The sequence below is a fragment of the Schistocerca gregaria genome, chromosome 6 (assembly GCF_023897955.1).
Source record: "Schistocerca gregaria isolate iqSchGreg1 chromosome 6, iqSchGreg1.2, whole genome shotgun sequence".
Classification (NCBI taxonomy): Eukaryota; Metazoa; Arthropoda; class Insecta; order Orthoptera; family Acrididae; genus Schistocerca; species Schistocerca gregaria.
Genome location: NC_064925.1, coordinates 244,450,165 through 244,472,497, shown reverse-complemented (window position 1 = coordinate 244,472,497; position 22,333 = coordinate 244,450,165). Strand labels below are relative to the sequence as shown.

The following is a 22,333-nucleotide window of genomic DNA, read 5'->3' as shown; positions in this document are numbered from 1 at the left end:
TAACCCTGGGGTACTTCTGACGATAATCAAGGCTCTGCTGAACACTCGCCGTAAGCGACAAAGTACTGTGTGCTTAAGAAGTAACTATTTTCTGAATGCATAAACGGCTGAAGATGCTCGAAACACGTCGCAATATGTTAAGTTAGACATAAAAAAAATAAAAGTGACAGGTAGCGTAAAATATACGTAAATAATTATTCCACACAGCCTCTGTCTCCAGTACGGCCACAATTAATTAAGGTACATATAATTTGCGGTCGTGAGCTCGAATCCCTATCAACCACTAGCAGTGGAGGGTGGATCTTTGACAATGATCGCCACTCGTCGACCGAAGATGGTTCAAATGGCTCTAAATACTATGGGCCTTAACATCTGAGGTCATCAGTCCCCAAAACTTAGAACTACAGTACTGACCATTAAAATTGCTACACCAAGAAAAAATGCAGATGATAAACGGGTATTCATTGGACAAATATATTATACTAGAACTGATATGTGATTACATTTTCACGCAATTTGGGTGCATACATCCTGAGAAATCAGTAACCAGAACAACCACCTCTGGCCGTAATAACGGCCTTGATACACCTGGGCATTGAGTCAAACAGAGCTTGGATGGCGTGTACAGGTACAGCTGTCCATGCAGCTTCAACAGGATACCACAGTTCATCAAGACTAGTGACTGGCGTATTGTGACGAGCCAGTTGCTCGGCCACCATTGACCAGACGTTTTCAACTGGTGAGAGATCTAGAGAATCTACTGGCCAGGGCAGCAGTCGAACATTTTCTGTATCCCGTACAGGACCTGCAACATGCGGTCATGCATTATCCTGCTGAAATGTAGAGTTACGCAGGGATCGAATGAAGAGTAGAGCCACGGGTCGTAACACATCTGAAATGTAACGTCCACTGTTCAAAGTGCCGTCAATACGAACAAGAGGTGACCGAGACGTCTAACCAATGGCACCCCATACTCCGGGTGATATGCCAGTATGCCGATGACGAATACACGCCTCCAATGTGCGTTCAACGCGATGTCGCCAAACACGGATGCGACCATCACGATGCTGTAAACAGAACCTGGATTCAGCCGACAAAATGACGTTTTGCCATTCGTGCACCCAGGTTCATCGTTGAGTACACCACCGCAGGCGCTCCTGTCTGTGATACAGCGTCAAGGGTAACCGCAGCCATGGTCTCCGAGCTGATAGTCCATGCTGCTGCAAACGTCGTCGAACTGTTCGTGCAGATGGTTGTTATCTTGCAAACGTCCCCATCTGTTGACTCAGGGATCGAGACGTGGCTGCACGATCCGTTACAGCCATGCGGATAAGATGCCTGTCATCTCGACGGCTAGTGATACGAGGCCGTTGGGATCCAGCACGGCGTTCCGTATTACCCTCCTGAATCCACCGATTCCATATTCTGCTAATAGTCACTGGATCTCGACCAATGCGCGATACAATAAACCGCAATCGCGATAGGCTGCAATCCGACCTTTATCAAAGTCGGAAACGTAATGGTACGCATTTCTCCTCCTTACACGAGGCATCACAACAACGTTTCACCAGGCAACGCCGGTCAACTGCTGTTTGTGTATGAAAAATCGGTTGGAAACTCTCCACATGTCGGCACGTTGTAGGTGTCGCCACCGGCGCCAACCTTGTGTGAATGCTCTGAAAAGCTACTCATTTGCATATCAAAGCATCTTCTTCTTGTCGGTTAAAATTCGCGTCTGTAGCTCGTCATCTTCGTGGTATAGCAATTTTAATGGCCAGTAGTGTACTTAAGGCTAACTAACCTAAGGACATCACACACATCCAAGCCCGAGGCAGGATTCGAACCTGCGACCGTAGCAGCAGCGCGGTTCGGGACTGAAGCGAATAGTACCGCTCGGCCTTAGCGTCTGGCCCGAAGAAACCGAGACTTCTGCCATCAGGCAATTTGTCAATATGGAATCTTCCCGTTGACGTGTTGGAGGAAAGGTGCCTTGCTGAACACGGCTACGAGACTCTGGTGGCAAAGCGAGCACGTGTCTGCTTATAGAGGCGGGACACGCGTGGCGAGCTGTTACGAATTCCGGACAGGAGCAGGGGGGGAAAAAGAGTCAAGGGCGAGGCCAGGGCGGCGCACAGCGTCGCCTTTTAAGCCCAGCCACGGCCGGCGGCTGGTCGCTGCCGCACCGCGCTTCCAAACATCACCTCTCACTCTCTACAACTGTTTGCTCCTCGATGGAGCACACCAGCGGAAGTCTTTCCATCCAACAGGTACATCACTTTGCACGTTGTAACGCAGCCTGCTCAACAGACATGTCACGCACACTCGCAACAACGAGGGGAGATGATGAGAAGAAGAAGAAGAAGAAGAAGAAGAAGAGGAAGAAGAAGAAGAAGAAGAAGAAGATGACCACGTCTAGGTTTTGAGGGAGCACTACAGCAAGCTCTTCAGCACCCTTAGCCGGCTGTTGTGGCCGAGCGGTTATAGGCGCTTTAGTTTGGAACCGCGCTGCTGCTACGGTCGCAGGTTCCAATCCTGCCTCGGGCATGGATGTGTTCAAATATGTGTGAAATCTTATGGGACTTAACTGCTAAGGTCATCAGTCCCTAAGCTTACACACTACTTAACCTTAATTAATCTAAGGACAAACATACACACACACCAACCCACACCCATGCCCATGCCCGAGGGAGGACTCGAACCTCCGCCGGAACCAGCCGCACAGTCGATGACTGCAGCGCCCTCGACCGCTCGGCTAGTCCCGCGCGGCGGCATGGATGTGTGTGCTGTACTTAGGTTAGTTAAGCATAAGTAGTTCTAAGTCCAGGGGACTGATGACCTCAGATGTTAAGTCTCATAGTGCTCGGAGTCATTTGAACCATTTGAATCAGCACCCTTAATAAAGCGTAATGAAACAAGTGTGGACGATTATCATAAAGTGACTAAAACGAAAACTTCGAATAGAAACAGAAAGAAAATTCTGAAAAACTGGAGCACGCACGCATACGCGCGCACACACACACACACACACACACACACACACACACACACACACACACACACACACACACACACCAATGAAAACCACATCGGCAAACCTAACAAAATGGAAAAAGCAGTGGGAAGTATTAAAAGAGGACAGCAGACCCCTTAGGCTGGCTGATCGCTGGGAGAAAAGGGTGTGAACCAGCCAGTGTACAACACATTAAAATGTCCAGCCTAAAAGATTATTCGGAAGACCAGATATACCACAAAATTTTAAAAGCATCACACTCGTCTCGTTATCAAATATCATAGAGGGCAGATCCCCAACAAAATTTTGCTTCTGTCCGCTTGCCACGAAATAAGATGCACTAGTTTAAAATGTGGCGTACACTTATTTGCGCGCCACCGGGATCACAGACAGGGTGGTCCTCTAGCCAGAGTAAAATCCCATATGTTAGGGGCCAGTGCCCAATGCGGAGGCAGGTCGGGCCGGTACATCGCACCGCAGCGACCGGCATGGGGGTCTGGATGGCCGTATAGTTGGCTCTTCACTAAACGTAGCTTATTGTCCGTCATCGCCAGCAACAGCCCCTTCCATAAGTGTATGGATCTGCGTTGAAATGGCGCATTCTGTAACGGCGTGTTCCCTGCAGGCCTTTTTTCACGGCTTTATCGGCCTGTTTATTTCCTCAAATTCCCACGTGTCATGGTACCCAGCACAATGACACCTCCTCCCCCGCCGCTGTAGGAAATACGGCTGGTCCTGTATGAGCGGCAGCAATTTCTCTGCAGGGTACATGGCCGCGGTGGTCTCGCGGTTCTAGGCGCTCAGTCCGGAACCGCGTGACTGCTACAGTCGCAGGTTCGAATCCTGCCTCGGGCATCGGTGTGTGTGATATCCTTAGGTTAGTTAGGTTTAAGTAGTTCTAAGTTCTAGGGGACTGATGACCACAGATGTTAAGTCCCATAGTGCTCAGAACCATTTGAACCAGGGTACATATGCCGCAACGATCGTAGGGCACTGCGCTGAAGACATGTCATCTGCCCCAATGCCTTCAGGATCGCATGGAGCTCTGCGGAAAATATAGTGTGGGTATGGGAAATGTGAATATTGAAGGCCCGCTCAAGGAAGACGAAGTAACAGCCAAAGGAGTCCTCTAGTTGAGAGCCATCTGTACAAACAAATCCATGTGCTCGTCTAACACATAAAAAAACAAAGACTGAAACGTTAAAACCAGCCACATCACATACAGGTATTCCTTTGCGCGAAAGCCGTAAAGCCTCGTCGGTCGCTGTCGATTACGATAAAGTCTTTCCATTGGGGGCCGTGCAACGGCAGGTGTTCTGGCGCATAAGACGTTTTATATGCCTGGAACACAAAGAGCAGCTGCAGCCTGATGTGAAGCAGAACGAGGTAGAGGTATGACGTGTAACCACAGAAGTTTAAATATCACCTCAATATCCGGCCGCTGTGGCCGAGCGATTTTAGCACTTCAGTCCGGAACCGCGCGCGCCTGCTACGGTCGCAGATTCGAATCCTGCCTCGGGCATGGATGTGTGTGATGTCCTTAGTTATGTTTCAGTAGTTCTAAGTCTATGGGACTGATGACCTCAGATGTTACGTCCCATAGTGCTTAAAGCGATTTGAACCATCACCTCAATAAAATCAAACAGAGTATGAAACTTGATGTTTGTCCTTCTCTACATACCCACCCTTTAGCGTAACACAGTTTTCGAAACTTTCGATGGTTTAGCGCATGCCTTGGCTGTTCAGGAAACATTGACCTCAAAAATCACTTAAAATGCCTGCCACTCGATTTTCTTCCGGCTACGAAGTCAATAAGTGCCATTTCAAGACAGTACGATGGGCGAGACAAAAGTTGCTACCCCAATTCAGCAGCAAGTGTGACTGTTCCCTATACAGAAATGATCTGGAGCCTTTTGGTGGAGCAAATACCCTCCTCTTACAAAGTTTCCCGCAACGCTACCACTACGTCCCTGCAATCTGGTAAGGAGATTTCGCGAACATGCTTGAGTGACGGTTTGCCCCTTTCTAGCTTAATCTACATCTGCGTGATTACTCTGCTATTCACAATAAAGTGCCTGGCAGGGAGTTCAATGAACCACCTTCAAGCTGTCTCTCTACCGTTCGACTCTCGAACGGCACGCGGGAAAGACGTTCACTTAAATTTTTCTGTGAGAGCCCTGATTTCTCTTATTTTATCGTGATGATCATTTCCCCCTTACGTCGGTAGGTGCCAACAGAATGTTTTCACACTCGGAGGAGAACCGTACCAAGGCGGTGAGGAAACAGCCTGCTAACAGCCGATCCTCGCCTTTCCCGGCGGTGTTGACTCCACTTTTCCACTGCTTGCTTGCTCCTCTCTCTAAGAGTCATTTTGATATGGGGGGGGGGGGCGGATAAAAATTAGGAAACACAAAAACACAACACATTACCGTGCGTAAGTTTAGATGGTGAAGTGGATAGCGAACACGCGCGCTTCCCTCCGAAGTACACAGCAAAGGCTCAATAACATTGAGATCTTGTGAGTGTGGTGGCCAGGGGATATGCAACACTTCATCGACGTACTCACAAAACCAGTCCTGGACGATCCGATGTATGTGAACAGGGGCCCTGTATTCTTGGAACACAGCATCAACACGGGAAACAAACATTCTACCATGGGATGGACCTGAACACCCACAATGGTGAAATAACCCTTGGCAGTAATGTCACTTCTAAGAGTAACCACAGGTCCGATGGAGTACCACGACATGGCCAGCCCAAATCATCACCGAACCCAAGACATTCTTCACCCTTCGGTAGTTTTAAAAGGCAGAGTATCGAAGATTTATACCGCATACAGGGAAAGCAGGCAAACAGCAAGTAGTTCGAAACAGTGTCGAGCCAGACTCATCAGACCAAATCACTTTCTTCTACTGCTTCACAGTCCAGGTTTTGACTTCGGTACCACGTTCGAACTCAGTTCTGTAGCGACTTTTGCAGCTGTCGGCGTCCTATTTTTCGACATAATCCTCTTCAATGGCCGCCGTCACGACCAGTCAACGCACACTTTCGTCCGCCTTGTGACCTGGCGGATGCTGTTTGCCTGCTTTCCCTGTATGCGGTATAAATCTTCGATACTCTGCCCTCTGAAACATCAGACACTTTGGCTACCTTGGTTACGAGAGCATCCACCATTCGAGCGGCACTTACTATACGCGTGGCACCCATCATGCGAGTTCCAACAATCTGCCGTAGTTATCTCCAACGTAACGCACTCACAACTACATACAACACGGTTGCGACCACGGCTGACACTTTCAGAGGTGTCGCTCGTGATTAAATACAACAGTGCAACCTGAAGAAGTGCTTACCATCTGCATTTATGTTCAAGTATGCACTTCTCGCTGTGTTTCCATATTTTTGTCCAACACCTGTATACTCAGTGGTGATTAGGCGGCTAAAGACATCGGCGCTAGCCTGACGCGACTACAACCTCTCTGTTTCTGCCAGTTCTATTAGATTTGGTGTGAGCAGCCGTGTTCAAACCGTCGTGCATATTACTGAAAACTGATCGACTATTAAAACCAAATCCTGTGTACATACCACCCATAATATTAAATACGTAGATACTGCCGTTGGAACAGAATTTAAGGGCTGATTTTATATTCGAGTTGGTTGAAACCAACTCTTCATTATTCCTATATATTTTCCCGTACAAGCGAGTTTCCTTTCAACAAAAAGCTTAAATCACGTTAAAAAAGCAATCACTGTGCGATAATGTTGGTATCCACACTTTCGTTCCGGTTTTATTAAGGTGTCGGTACAGTTTTTTCTACTGGTATCAACAGAAAATATCCTACCGTATTTGGTACTGGAAGTCCGTAATTGTCGAATACATCTGACGCGCTTTCCACACGGTCCTACAACTGTCGGCACCCCTCTGTCTGCGCCTGTATTTCTCTCATCTTAGCTTTGTGGCCGTTACATGGTGAACACTGATAAGACCAACAGACTAAAGGGACGAATTGTTGACTGCTAATGGAGGAAAAAAGATGTGTCCGGAAATGGATCGTTGCCACGGTAGACGAATGGCAGTTCCTCTGACCACGTTCCTTGTGTCTTGCAGGCTGTGTAATTGACGTGCCGTACTGTAAGCAGCAAAGTGATCCGGAATTCATGTCGGGAACAAGCCGAGATGGTGTCTGTGTACAGCTAAGAAGACGGAAACGGTCGCAATGTAGCACTGCTACACCAAAACAAGTACCATCAACATATACCAACCGCATCACACACCATTTCAAGCTATTTATGGGCGTTTGTGCGATCATGGGTCCTTTCAGATAGACGAACGTGCAGTTAGACGGCGCACTGTGCATACACCATAATTTGGAGGACTGAGTTCTACAAGATATTGAGACGAACCTGAGTATGAGCTCCAGGCAAGTGGCCCTACAACATGATGTAAGCCACAGTACTATTATGTGTACCCTGCATGACAACCGCTACTATCCCAATCACCTGCTATCCCATCGAGGCTCAAATTGTTCAAATGGCTCCAAGCACTATGGACCTTAACATCTGAGGTCATCAGTCCCCTACACTTAGAACTACTTAAACCTGACAAATCTAAGGACATCACACACATCCATACCCGAGGCAGGTTTCGAACCTGCGACCATCGAGGCCACGTTGAACATCTGTTGTGACGTGAATGCGATGCAGCACTGTACTGTATCCCGAGACGATTTATTGTCGTTGCAATCTCACCGTCCACTTGTGGACATATGTTCATTGAGACCTTTTCTCCTACATTTCCAGTCCCTGTAGTTTATCTGTTTTATTAAAGTTCACCCTGTAAGTTAGAGCATGCAGCATGTTTCTTGTCTCATTTTGACATGCCACCTATTGATATTTTATACGGCACACCGAGCTGCACAATGTCTTTCTTGCAGCGACTCCATAGGAGTTGACTAATCGTGCAAGTTTTCTTACAATGTAAACAAAGTGACATTTAGAATTTCACCTAAGTTTGTTTTCTGCGAGATGGTGTCCGCTTCTGATCTGTAAGGAGTGAAAATACTGTTACTTCGTGGCGTGACGAGAAATGTTCTTATCGACTTCCGCTGAATCGACGGAACGCCTCGAAGCACTACGGCGCTTCCTTGTACTCCGAGATGAATTGGCGTAGAGCCGCTTCCTACTGACATGGCAGAGAACCTCGTTTCCTCCCGGAAAGTGGTTCCCGGAAGATCACGTTGCCACATCCGTCATTGTACATCACACCCTTTGTGAAAATTCCTGTATTACTATGTCGAAAAGCGTTCAGAACGTTTGAATAATGTTGAAATAACTGATGGATATCCAATTCAGGATGTGAGTGAACTAAAATACCCTTTAAGTCAAAAATGACTCTCTCTTCAACAACAACATTCCGTTTAACATTTATGGATGTATGATAGCTATTAGTGAAAACAGTTGATGGATCATGGAAGATAAAACCCTGAGACAAAATTTCACATATTGCCGAGTACGTGGTAGCGCCGAGCTAAAGTAAAATATCAGAAAGACTGTTCGTAACCCGATTTCTTCTTTATTACCCTGTCATATTTTCTTTATTATCCCAGCATATTCCTTCAGTTCCCTGAGAAGTTTGAACAACCAGAATCCGAATGACGCAGCTCGGTTATTTCTGCTGATGTATTTTGCTGTTTAGTTTACTTTTAGTAGTTCACGGTAAGTTAAATTTTAGTTTTCCAATATTAGTTGCATATGTCACACCAATATTCAAGAGAGGAAATGTAATCGGCTGAATTACAGCTGAATCCTACCTTCCAAACTTCACACATGCTTTTCCGCGAAACTTGCAAAACTAGCACTCCTGGAAGAAAGGATATTGCGGAGACATGACTTAGCCACAGATTGGGGATGTTTCCAGAATGAATTTGGAAGGTAGGCGACGAGGTACTGCCAGAATTAAAGTTGTGAGGACGGGCCGTCAAAATGGTTCAAACGGCTCTGAGCACTATGGGAATTAACTGCTCAGGTCATCAGTCCCCTAGAACTTACAACTACTTAAACCTAACTAACCTAAGGTCATCAAACACATCCATGCCTGAGGCAGGATTCAAACCTGCGACGTAGCGGTCGCGCGGTTCCAGACTGTAGCGCCTAGAACCGCTCGGCCACTCCGGCCGGCACGGGTCGCCAGTCGTGCTTGAGTAGCTCGAATGGCAGAGCACTTGCCTGCGAAAGGAAAAGGTCCCGAGTTCGAGTCTCGGTCCGGCACACAGTTTTAATCAGCCAGGAAGTGGCCGGTGGGGGCCAAACGGTTATAGGCACTTCATTCTGGAACCACGCGACCGCTACGGTTGCAGGTTCGAATCCTGCTTCGGGCATTGGATGTATGTGATGTTCTTAGGTTATTTAGGTTTAAGTAGTTCTAAGTTCAAGGGGACTGATGACCTCAGATGTTAAGTCCCATAGTACTCAGAGCCATTTTTGAACACTGTGCTGCAGAGTGAAAATCTAATTCTGGTACTCTACGCTTGATGTTTGCGACAAACGCATTGAATTACGCTCTTTACATAAATTCGTGTTAGTATTTTGCAGCTATGGCTTATTAAACTAATTGTTCGGTAATTTTCACATCTGTCAACACCTGCTTTCTTTGGGATTGGAATTATTATATTCTTCTTGAAGTCTGAGGGTATTTCGCCTGTTTCATGCATCTTGCTCACCAGATGGTAGAGTTTTGTCAGGACTGGCTCTCCCAAGGCCGTCAGTAGTTCCAATGGAATGCTGTCTACTCCGGGGGCCTTGTTTCGACTCAGGTCTTTCAGTGCTCTGTCAAACTCTTCACGCAGTATCGTATCTCCCATTTCATCTTCATCTACATCCTCTTCCATTTCGATAATATTGTCCTCAAGTACATCGCCCTTGTATAGACCCTCTATATACTCCTTCCACCTTTCTGCTTTCCCTTCTTTGCTTGGAACTGGGTTTCCATCTGAGCTCTTGATGTTCATACAAGTGGTTCTCTTATCTCCAAAGGTCTCTCTAATTTTCCTGTAGGCAGTATCTATCTTACCCCTAGTGAGATGTGCCTCTACATCCTTACATTTGTCCTCTAGCCATCCCTGCTTAGCCATTTTGCACTTCCTGTCGATCTCATTTTTGAGACGTTTGTATTCCTTTTTGACTGCTTCATTTAGTGCATTTTTATATTTTCTCCTTTCATCAATTAAATTCAATATTTCTTCTGTTACCCAAGGATTTCTACTAGTCCTCGTCTTTTTACCTACTTGATACTCTGCTGCCTTCACTAATTCATCACTCAAAGCTACCCATTCTTCTTCTGCTGTATTTCTTTCCCCCATTCCTGACAATTGTTCCCTTATGCTATCCCTGAAACTCTGTACAACCTCTGGTTCTTTCAGTTTATCCAGGTCCCATCTCCTTAAATTCCCACCTTTTTGCAGTTTCTTCAGTTTTAATCTACAGGCCATAACCAATAGATTGTGGTCAGAGTCCACATCTGCCCCTGGAAATGTCTTACAAATTAAAACCTGGTTCTTAAATCTCTGTCTTACCATTATATAATCTATCTGATACCTTTTAGTGTCTCCAGGGTTCTTCCATGTATACAACCTTCTTTCATGATTCTTAAACCAAGTGATAGCTATGACTAAGTTGTGCTCTGTGGAAAATTCTACCAGGCGGCTTCCTCTTTCATTTCTTAGCCCCAATCCATATCCACCTACTACGTTTCCTTCTCTCGCTTTTCCTACACTCTAATTCCAGTCACCCATGGCTATTAAATTTTCATCTCTTTTCACTATCTGAATAATTTCTTTTATTTCATGGTACATTTCTTCAATTTCTTCATCATCTGCAGAGCTAGTTGGCATATAAACTTGTACTACTGTAGTAGGTGTGGGCTTCGTATCTATCTTGGCCACAATAATGCGTCCACTATACTGTTTGTAGTAGCTTATCCGCATTCCTATTTTCCTGTTCATTATTAAACCTACTCCTGCATTACACCTATTTGATTTTGTGTTTATAACCCTGTAGTCACCTGACCAGAGGTCTTGTTCCTCCTGCCACCGAACTTCACTAATTCCCACTATATCTAACTTTAACCTGTCCATTTCCCTTCCCGATTAAGGGATCTGACATTCCACGCTCCGATCCGTAGAATGCCAGTTTTCTTTCTCCTGATAACGACATCCTCTTGAGTAGTCTCCGCCCGGAGATCCGAATGGGGGATTATTTTACCTCCGGAATGTTTTACCCAAGAGGACGCCATCATCATTTAATCATACAGTAAAGCTGCATGCCCTCGGGAAAAATTACGGCCCTAGTTTCCCCTTGCTTCCAGCCGTTCGCAGTACCAGCACAGCAAGGCCATTTTGGTTAGTGTTACAAGGCCAGATCAGTCAATCATCCCAGACTGTTGCTCCTGCAACTACTGAAAAGGCTGCTCCCCCTTTTAGGAACTACACGTTTGTCTGGCCTCTCAACAGATACCCCTCCGTTGTGGTAGCACCTACGGTACGGCTATCTGTATCGCTGAGGCACGCTAGCCTCCCCGCCAACAGCAAGGTCCATGGTTCATGGGGGGAGTTTTAAAGGTGCTGAAGAAGGGAGAATGGGGCATTTGTATTCCACTTCTCAGCCAGTGTTCTAACCAGGAGCCTAATCGCTTTTTTTGTGCTGCGATAGAAGCATTTTTGCGCTGGTAGTGACTCACCTTCCCGACGATGACAGGGAAAGATACTAGTGAAAGTTTGGATATCTATAACAGTCTGATGCGAAATTAACAAATCACCAGTGTGGCTATCTCCTGTAAAATAACGTGAGCTGACGGGATGTGTCCTTGCGCTGAGTGACCAGCAGGCGGCGAGAAGCGGAAGACGCACGTCGTGATGAGGGACAGCAGTTTATTTCGCTTGACAGCCAGAGTGAGGAGAGTTCGTCTGCGGCTGGCTGCATGCAGTGTGCATGGAGTGGCGGAGGGGGGCGGTGAGGGGAGGGGGGTTGAGAGGGAGGGAAGAGCAACAAACAGCGGGCCGATGCGGAACGCTGCCCGCAGCCGCCGCCGTGCCGGCGAAAAGGTCACGTGCGCATGCGCCGAGCGTGAACGTAACAGGAGACACCGCCTAGGGGCAACGCTCGGTTCTCCAGGCCAGCCGGCAAGCCTCCCACGTCACAGGCGTGTGGAGTACACGACGCCATCGGCCGCACACGTCAAAAGAAGCTCATTCTATAGATAAAGGGGATCGATATAATGTAAGGGCGTGAATCCAACAGGGCAAACAGATGCTGCCGTTGAGGTCTTCAGTCCAAAAGCAGGTTTGATGCAGCTCTCCACGATACTCTGTGCTGTTCAAGACTATCCCTCTCCAAACAACTGCCGCGCGGGATTAGCCGAGCGGTCTGAGGCGCCTGCAGTCATGGACTGTGCGGCTTGTCCCGGCGGAGACTCGAGCCCTCCCTCGGGCATGGGTGTGTGTGTGTGTGTGTGTGTTTGTCCTTAGAATAATTTAGGTTAAGTAGTGTGTAAGCTTAGGGACTGATAACCTTAGCAGTTAAGTCCCATAAGATTTCACACACATTTGAACATTTTTGATCCAAACAACTACTTCAACTTAAACACTTCTAAATCCGCTTGCTGTGTTAATCTGTTGGGCTGTCTCTACAATCCCCCACCCTGAATCCCTCCAACACTAAACTGGTGATTCCTTGATGTTTCATAATGCGTCCTATCAACCGCTCTCTTCTTTTAGTCTAGATGTGCAACAAATTTCTTTTCTCCGCTGTCCTATTCAGTACCTCCGCTACCGGCCCAATCTTCAGAATTCTTCTGTAGCACCAAATTTCAGCCGGCCGGGGTGGCCAAGCGGTTCTAGGCGCCATACTCTGGAACCGCGCGACCGCTACGGTCGCAGGTTCGAATCCTGCCTCGGGCATGGATGTGTGTGATGTCCTTAGTTTGTTAGGTTTAAGTAGCTCTAAGTTTAGGGGACTGATGACCATAGATGTTAAGTCCCATAGTGCTCAGAGCCATTTGACCCATTTGAATCTATAGCCAAACGATCGGTCAGTTCATTACCTGGGATATCCACATGAATTGGGAACCAAAGAAAAACAACTGAGCAAGCAGTAAGACCAAGGTCAGAGAGAAGGTAAGGATAAGCGAGATATCACTGGCTGAGAAGAGTAACATGGATCAGTACCCTGGAGACAGGTCACTGAGTCACAACAAATTACAACGCGATCTAAGGAGGTCTATTTACTAAAACTTAAGTCTCTCTTGATGGCTGTCAACTCCACGCCGCAAGTCGTCCAAGCGGTAATTGTCGAAACATCGTTTCTGACAACCGGCGACGCACGTCGTCCGGGAAGAGAAACTCTGTACGTTCCCAGCAACAAATGTTGTTCCTGACCAGCACGAGAGTAACAGCATTTCCCGTCTTCCCCTTGTTCTAGAGCCACCATTATAAATGATAACACACTGATGTTCAACAACGGAGAGGAACAGACACCGAAACGTAATGGTGATGACCGAAACTTTAGGTCTTTGATATAAAAGCAGCACTATGTCATCAGGCCACAATTTGCCCATCGGGACCATCCGACCGCCGTGTCACCCTCAGATGAGGATGCGAATAGGAGGTGCATGTGGTCAACACAAGACTCTCCCGGTCGTTACGATGGTTTTGATGGTTTTCTTTGACCGGAGCCGCTACTATTCGGTCGAGTAGCTCCTCAATTGGCATCACGAGACTGAGTGCACCCCGAAAAATGGCAACAGCACATGGCGGTCCGGGTGGTCACCCATCCAAGTGGCGGCCACGTCCGACAGCGCTTAACTTCGGTGATCTGACGGGAACCGGTGTATCCACTGCGGCAAGGCCGTTGCCCAGGTCCTTGATATAGATCTGTCCTAATTCGTGGTCTGGGTACAAACGAAAGAGTTGGGGAAGGAGGGAGGAGGTTGCTGGAACACAAGGGGAGCACATTGTAAAGGGATCTACATCTACATATACATCTACATGACTACTCTGCAATTCACATGTAAGTGCATGGCAGAGGGTTCATCGAACCACAATCATACTATCTCTCTAGCATTCCACTCCCGAACAGCGAGCGGGAAAAATGAACACCTACACCTTTCTGTTCGAGTTCTGATTTCTCTTATTTTATTTTGATGATCATTCCTACCTATGTAGGAAGCGAAAGTTGGTGACTGAAATTTCGTAAATAGATCTCGCTGCGACGAAAAATGTCTTTGCTTTAATGACTTCCATCCCAACTCGCGTATCGTATCTGCCACACTCTCCCCCCTATTACGTGATAATACAAAACGAGCTGCCCTTTTTTGCACCCTTTCGATGTCCTTCGTCAATCCCACCTGGTAAGTATCCCACACCGCGCAGCAATATTCTAACAGAGGACGAATGTGTAAGCTGTCTCTTTAGTGCACTTGTTGCAATTTTCTAAGTATCCTGCCAATGAAACGCAACCTTTGGCTCGCCTTCCCCACAATATTATGTGGTCTTTCCAACTGAAGTTGTTCGTAATTTTAACACCCAAGTTCTTAGTTGAATTGACAGCCTTGAGAATTGTACTATTTATCGAGTAATCGAATTCCAACGGATTTCTTTTGGAACTCATGTGGATCATCTAACACTTTTCGTTATTTAGCGTCAACTGCCACCTGCCACACCATACAGTAATCTTTTCTAAATCGCTTTTCAACTGATACTGCTCTTCGGATGACCTTACTAGACGGTAAATTACAGCATCATCTGCGAACAACCTAAGAGTACTGCTCAGATTGTCTCCAGGTCATTTATATAGATCAGGAACAGCAGAGGTCCCAGGACGCTTCCCTGGGTAACACCTGATATCACTTCAGTTTTACTCGATGATTTGCTACGAACTGCGACCTTGCTGACAGGAAATCACGAATTCAGTCGCACAACTGAGACGATACCCCATAGGCCCGCAGCTTGATTAGAAGTCGCTTGTGAGGAACGGTGTCAAAAACTTTCCGGAAATCTAGAAATACGGAATCAACTTGAGATCCCCTGTCGACAGCGGCCATTAGCGGATTAGGCGAAGGATGCGGCAGAGAGCCTCGAGACTCCTAACAGATGGCGGGTGTCGGAGTCTGTGGCCCATGTAAACAAGACGAACTGGTTGATTAGAATGGTGTTTTCATAAATGAGCAAGACTGAGTTCCGTCGGAGCTGAAGAGGGAACGATCATTGACTTTGGGAAAACAAGGAAAAATAACAGTGCTGAAGAGTTTCAGATGCGTATGTTGCAAGCGCTACTCTGAGATGAGGAGACCGGCACTTACACACTGCCGAAAAAAGATAGTGAATCCGGAAAGACTACATCGCCTGAGGGCTAAAAGACGAACTGAAAATGGTTCCAACGTCATCCGCCAACAGAGAGTGCAGTGGCGTAGCTACTAGATTACATCTGTGTCTATCCTTTTAACAGGGAATGCTCGCAGGCAGAATGCTCAGTGAGGTGCAGACGCGTGAAGCAAGCAGGCAACCATGTCACGCAGACGCACTCGTGCTTCTTGCATACAGCCAAGTGAGCAAGTTGGAAAGAAGTCAAATTGTGGCCTTTCGGAGAAACGCCGTACGAGTTGGACATACTGCATCAGTTGAGCAAATGGTTCAAATGGCTCTGAGCACTATGGGACTCAACTGCTGTGGTCATCAGTCCCCTAGAACTTAGAACTACTTAAACCTAACTAACCTAAGGACAGCACACACATCCATGCACGAGGCAGGAATCGAACCTGCGACCGTAGCGGTCACGCGGTTCCAGACTGTAGCGCCTAGAACCGCTCGTTCACATCGGCTGGCTCAGTTGAGCAACGTTGCTGGTGTCAGTGGTCACGTGATCATACATCCGCAAACGAGATTCTGGAAGTCCACGTAGAACAGACGTCCTCCACTACTGTATTGTAAGGGCAGCAGTGGCAGATCGTACAGCTGGCACAGCACAGTTAAGAGAGTTTGTGAGGCCAGACGTGTCAACATAAACTGCTGCGATTATTAAAAGTGGGTATACCGGCAGGCACACACGCCTCTACATCGACGTACACGGCTCGACGGAAGCCGCCAGGAGGCCAGCTGGAAGATGGAATGGCGACCCGTAGTCATCAGCGATGAACGCAGATTCTGTCTGCGCGCAAGTGATGGTTGGTTGTACATACGACGTAGACCTGGTGAGCGTTGCCTTGTAGACTGCATTCGTACACGACAAACTGACTCCAACTAAGGCCTTATGAGCTGCAGTGCGATAAGCCAAAACTCTGTTACACCTTTGGTGTTTCTGGAGGAGACGATGACCAGCGCTCGCTATGTTTATAATGAATTAGATCCATTCTTTCGACAGGAATGTGATGTGTAGTTCCAACAGGATAATGCTCACCCACACACTACCCGTGAAACTCAAATGTGCTCTCCAAGAAGTGCCCCTTCCCTGGCCAGCACTATCTCCACACTTGTCTCATCTACACCTACATGCATTCTCCACAATCCACCATACGGGGCGTGGCGGAGGGTACCTCGTACCACAACTAGCATCTTCTCTCCCAAACAGAACGAGGGAAAAATGACTGCCTATATGCCTCTGTACGAGCCCTAATCTCTCTTATCTTATCTCTGTGGTCTTTCCGCGAAATATAAGTTGGCGGCAGTAAAATTGTACTGCGACTCCTTTCCTCCAGAGACTCCCACCAGAGTTCCTGAAGCATTTCCGTAACACTCACGTGATGATCAAACCTACCAGTAAAAAATCTAGCACCCCGCCTCTGAATTGCATCTATGTCCTCCCTCAATCAGACCTGACAGGGATCCCAAACGCTCGAGCAGTACACAAGAATAGGTCGAACCAGCGTTCTATAAGCGATCTCCTTTACAGATAAACCACATCTTCCCAAAATTCTACCAATGAACCGAAGACGACTATCCGCCTTCCCCAAAACTGTCATTACATGCTTGTCCCACTTCATATCGCTCTGCAACATTACGACCAAATATTTAATCGACGTGACTGTCTCAAGCGCTACACTACTAATGGAGTATTCAAACATTACAGGATTCTTTTTCCTATTCGTCTGCATTAATTTACACATTTATCTATATTTAGAGTTAGCTGCCAGTCTTTAGACCGATCACAAATCCGGTCCAAGTCATCTTGTATCCTCCTACAGTCACTCAACGACGACACCTTCCCGTGGACTATGGCCTAAAATTTTAGGCTGGAGGTTTTAGTGTATTGCAGAGTGACTGACTCCTCCCCTTTTTTCCTTGCGGTCAGCCAGCCACTTCCATCTGCTACATTGTTTTAGCTTCCTCTATCATTTTCTTCCTGTGTTGTACATGTTTTACTGCTGACGCTCTGCTTCATCCCACGCTTTGGTGTGGGTGAGCACATGTTTTTCAACTATTGTTACCCATGTTTTCTGTTCCGTTTTATATTCCCGTTCTGGGATTTTTCTTGACACCCGCCTCACTAAGTTACTGAACGGGCGCTGAAGACTTTGCTGTCGTGCGCCTAAAACCCCTCTACAACAACAACAACAACAACAACAACAACTACTACTACTACTACTACTACTACTACCTTCCCGTACACCACAGCATCATCAGCAAACAGCCGCACATTGCTATCCACCCTACCCAAAAGATCATTTTTGTAGATAGAAAACAACAGCGGACCTACCACACTTCCTTGGGTCACTCCAGATGATACAGTCACCACTCACCACAGGACGAGAAGTGACTCGAGCGACTCGTCAACAAGAACTGTTACGGGACTACGCGAACAGGTAGCGCGGAAGTGTAGTAACGTATCACAGCGCAGTATTAGCCAACTGTACGATCGACTGGAGGCCAGCGCCAGCGCCAGCGCCTGCATTGCCGCCAATGTGCCGTTCAGCATGACTTGATACCTGGTACCTCGGAACCGCTTGAGCTATAGATCTGCAAATGTAATCATTCCATGTACTCCACATGTACTATTGCGACAATAAATCTTTAAAAGGGTGTGCAATTTTTTTCCGGCAGCGTAGAGGGAAGGGCGAAGAGGAAGATCGTCATGAGGCAGCGGAACTTTCTACCGCTTGCAGATGCTGGCGACAGTGTGCCAGCGTCGGCGCCGGTGAGAAGCTGGCCGCGCCGCTGGGGCGTCGGCTGGCGACCTCTCCAATTGCGGCGGTTATCGTCTTAACGAGGGGCGGCCGCGGCTGCTCTTCCCGGGAAATGACGACACGAATTAAGACTCATCACCCGGCCAGAGCGCCAGCCGCCCGCTCCCCTCACATCGCCGCCTAGCCTCCAATCTGCCACGCACCGCTTCGCCGGCGACTTCTCGCCAATCCGGCGACGAGGCGAGCTTGTCATCGTCATAAAACTGACAGCTCCGCGGAAAGGCCGAGGCACTCGCGACGGGAGACGCAGAAGCTTCACTGCAATACCATGTCGCAGGTACGAGTTTTACTCTGTACGTCACCGTACCGCCTGTCTGAAGCGTCTGTAACTGCGTTCTAGCTTCAGAAACGCCCTGTCATCGAAAGGTACCGCACACAGACGTATGATGATGATGATGATTATGATGATGTTTGGATTGTGGGGCGCTCAACTGCACGGTTATCAGCGCCCGTACGAATTCCCAACCTTTTTCAGTCCAATCTTGCCACGTGCATGAATGATGATGAAACGGTGAGGACAACACAAACACCCAGTCATCTCGAGGCAGGTGAAAATCCCTTACCCCGCCGGGAATCGAACCCGGGACCCCGTGCTCGGGAAGCGAGAACGCGACCGCGAGACCAAGAGCTGCGGACAACAGACTTAGTTCGACGTAAAAAGGCGATCCGAATGAGGTAGAACGAGGAATGGATAAACATAAACTTACATTCCCTGTGACTGATTGATCTCCTTCTTTGTATCTGGGAAGAAGAAAATGTGAAACATATAATACACTGTATAAGAAAGAAGAAGACGCAGCACTATGAACTAATCTAAATGGGAAGGAAATCGGTAGGCGTGATGTACATGTAAAAACAAACAAATGATAACAATTTCAAAAAAATTGGGTTGGGTTGTTTTGGTTGGTTCAAATGGCTCTGGACACTATGGGACTTAACATCGGAGGTCATCAGTCCCTTAGAATTTAGAATTACTTAAACCTAACAAACCTAAGGACATCACACATATCCATGCCTGAGGCAGGATTCGAACCTGCGACCGTAGCGGCCGCGCGGTTCCAGACTGAAATGCCCAGAAACCGCTCGGCCACCCCGGGCGGCGATTGTTTTGGGGAAGGAGACTAGACAGCGAGGTCATCGATCTCATCGGATTAGGGAAGGACGGGGAAGGAAGTCGGACGTGCCCTTTCGAACGAACCATCCCAGCATTTGCCTGGAGCGATTTAGGGAAATCACGGAAAACCTAAAACCCAATCAGGATGGCCGGACGTAGCATTGAATGCGAGTCCAGTGTGCTACCCACTGCGCCACCTCGCTCTGTAGAAAAATTGAATGATTAATTCAGGAGAAAGAGTGTTACAACTTGAGAAAGTTAATCACGCGTTGGCCCACCTCTTGCCCTTACGCAAGCAGTTATTCCGCTTGGAACTGATTTGTAGAGTAGCTTTAAGTCCTCTTGTGGCATACAGTACAGAATTCTCTCCAATTGGTGCGTTAGTCCGTCAAAATTTCGAGACCGTTGGAAGGCCCAGTCCATAATGCTCCAAACATTTTCAGTTGGGATGTTAGTCGGCAACCTTGCTGGTTATGGTATGGTTTCGCAAACACGAAGTAGAAGTAGAAACTCTTGCAGTGTGGAGTCGGGCATTTTCCCGCTCATATGTAAGCCCAGGATGGCTTGCCGTGAGCGGCAACAAACCGGGACGTGGAATAATGTCGACATACCGCTGTCCTGTAAGGTTGTCGCGTATTACAAACAAAGCGGCTGTGCTACGAAATAACTCCTGGTTATCAGACAGTATGGTGGGCGACAGTTAGTTCGCTACTCCACCGCTGCCCGGGGATCCCCACACACGTCTTCAGCCTGGAATCACAGTGACTAGAGTAGTTTTTTCTTTAGTGACGAGTCCAGTTTCCAACTAAGCCCCGATCACCAGCGAAGACGTGTCTAGAGACGCCCCAGCAGCTATTAGATACCAACCTGGCCCCCGTCCGCCGTACAGCCCGACAAGCGGGAGTGATAGTCTGGGGTGCCATTTCTTTCCATGGCCCTCTGGTTGTCATCCTCAGCGCTCTTCCGGCACTTACACTGACCAGCCAGAACGTTATGACCACCGACCTGCAATCGATATAAACCCGTCCACGCCATAGCACTGTCACCTGGACGAGGAACCGCAGACACATATGCGATGTTTAACATTAGAGGGCGTGTTGCCCATGTGTGCGAGGGGCGTTCGAAAAGTCCGTTCAAAGTCCGAGAGATGGCACCACCGGCACGTATCGAGGTCATGTTTAGTTAGTAGCATCTTTGGAAAGAACACACACCAAGTTTCACCCATATTGGCATATTTCTTTGTGTTTGGCATTCGTGTGAATCAAGGAAGTCAAGTGATTGTCAAAAACTGGACGAAAAAGAATTTCGTGTGGTGATTAAACATTACTTTATGAAACGCAAAACGCCTCAGCGGGGATAAACATCACTGTGATCCTGCACCTTCGATTAGAACATATAAGCCGGCCGGAGTGGCCGAGCGGTTCTAGGCGCTTCAGTCTGGAACTGCGCGACCGCTACGGTCGCAGGTTCGAATCCTGCCTCGGCTATGGATGTGTGTGCTGTCCTTAGGTTAGTTAGGTTTAAGTAGTTCTAAGTTCTAGGGGACTGATGACCTTAGAAGTTAAGTCCCATAGTGCTCAGACCCATTTGAACATATAAGTGGTTTCAGAATTTTCGGAGTGGCCATATGGGCCCAAGTGGTGCTGAACGTTCTGGACGCCCTGTGGGGGTTACGTCTCGAGAAATCATTGATAAAATCCATGATATGGTGATGGATGACACAAGAGTGAACGTGCGTGAGATTGGTAGTGCTGTGGGAATCTCGAATGAACGGGTACGTAATATTTTGCATAAACATTTGAACGCGAGACAGCTATACGCAAGATGGGTTCCGCGATTGCTCAGGCTTGACCAAAAACGAAATCGTGTGAAGTGTTGCAAGGATGGTTCGCAGCTGTTCAGGAAGAATCCACAGGACGTTAAGCGTCGTTTCGTCACTGTGGATTAAAATGGATACATTACTACACTCCTGAGACCAAACAACAATTTAAACAAGGTAGAATCTGCACACAAAAAAAAGACGAAGACCATTCATTCGGGAGAAAAGGTTATGGCGACTGTCTTTTGGGAGGTAAAACTATGACAGGTGCATATTATTCATCGTTATTGGACCGTTTGAAAACCGAGTTACAAGAAAAACGCCGCCGATTGGACCACAAAAAGTCCTTTTCCATCATGACAATGCACCAGCACACACCGAAGCAGTTGTAGTCGCAAAATTAATGGAAATAGGATTGCAACTCGTTTCACATCCCCCCTATTCTCTAGACTTGGCTCCCTCGGACTACGATTTGTTCCCCAATTTGAAGAAATGGCTGGCGGGACAAAGATTTTATTCATGCGAGGAGGTGATTGCAGCAGCTAATAGCTATTCTGCAGACTTGCACAATTACTATTATTGGGAAGGGATCAACAAATTAGAACAACGCTAGACTAAGTGTATAAGTCGAAAAGGAGAGACTATGTCGAAAAATAAAAAAGGTTTACCCAAAATACGTAGGTAGTTTTTATTTTTGCACGGACTTTTCAAACGCCCCTCGTATAATGGGGAAGGTGCGCGATCTATCTGCGTTTGGCCGAGCGCAGGTTGTGATGGCCCGGAGGCTCGGCACGAACATTTCGGAAACTGCACGACTTGTTGGGTGTTCGAGGAGTGCTGCGATGAGTGTCTTCACACAAGATGAAACCAAAGTGAAATTATCGTCTTAAAGGTTGTTCTTGGTGACGTTTTTACAGAGGGTGTTACGGAGTTCAACTTTGAGTTTTTTAAACTGAGGTTGAAGTAGTAGCGCGTTCCTTGACAAGTCAACGGTCTACAGATTTTCAGAACACTTCTTCACGAAGTATAATGATGATAAATAATTAATGGTTCACAAAAAGGAGGTGCTGCGATGAGTGTCTTCACACAAGACGAAACCAAAGTGAAACTATGTCCAGATGTAGGGTTGGGCGGCCGCCCCTAATTACAAATCGCTGACGTCGT

General features: G+C 47.4%; 1 protein-coding gene and 1 pseudogene across 1 annotated transcript in view; both read right to left on the bottom strand.

The window, feature by feature from the left end:
- Window positions 1–22,333, bottom strand: part of LOC126278126 (signal-induced proliferation-associated 1-like protein 2) — a 788,230-nt gene that overhangs the window by 503,075 nt on the left and 262,822 nt on the right. The gene's annotated exons all lie outside the window — the stretch shown is intronic.
- Window positions 13,797–13,914, bottom strand: LOC126279780 (5S ribosomal RNA; annotated as a pseudogene).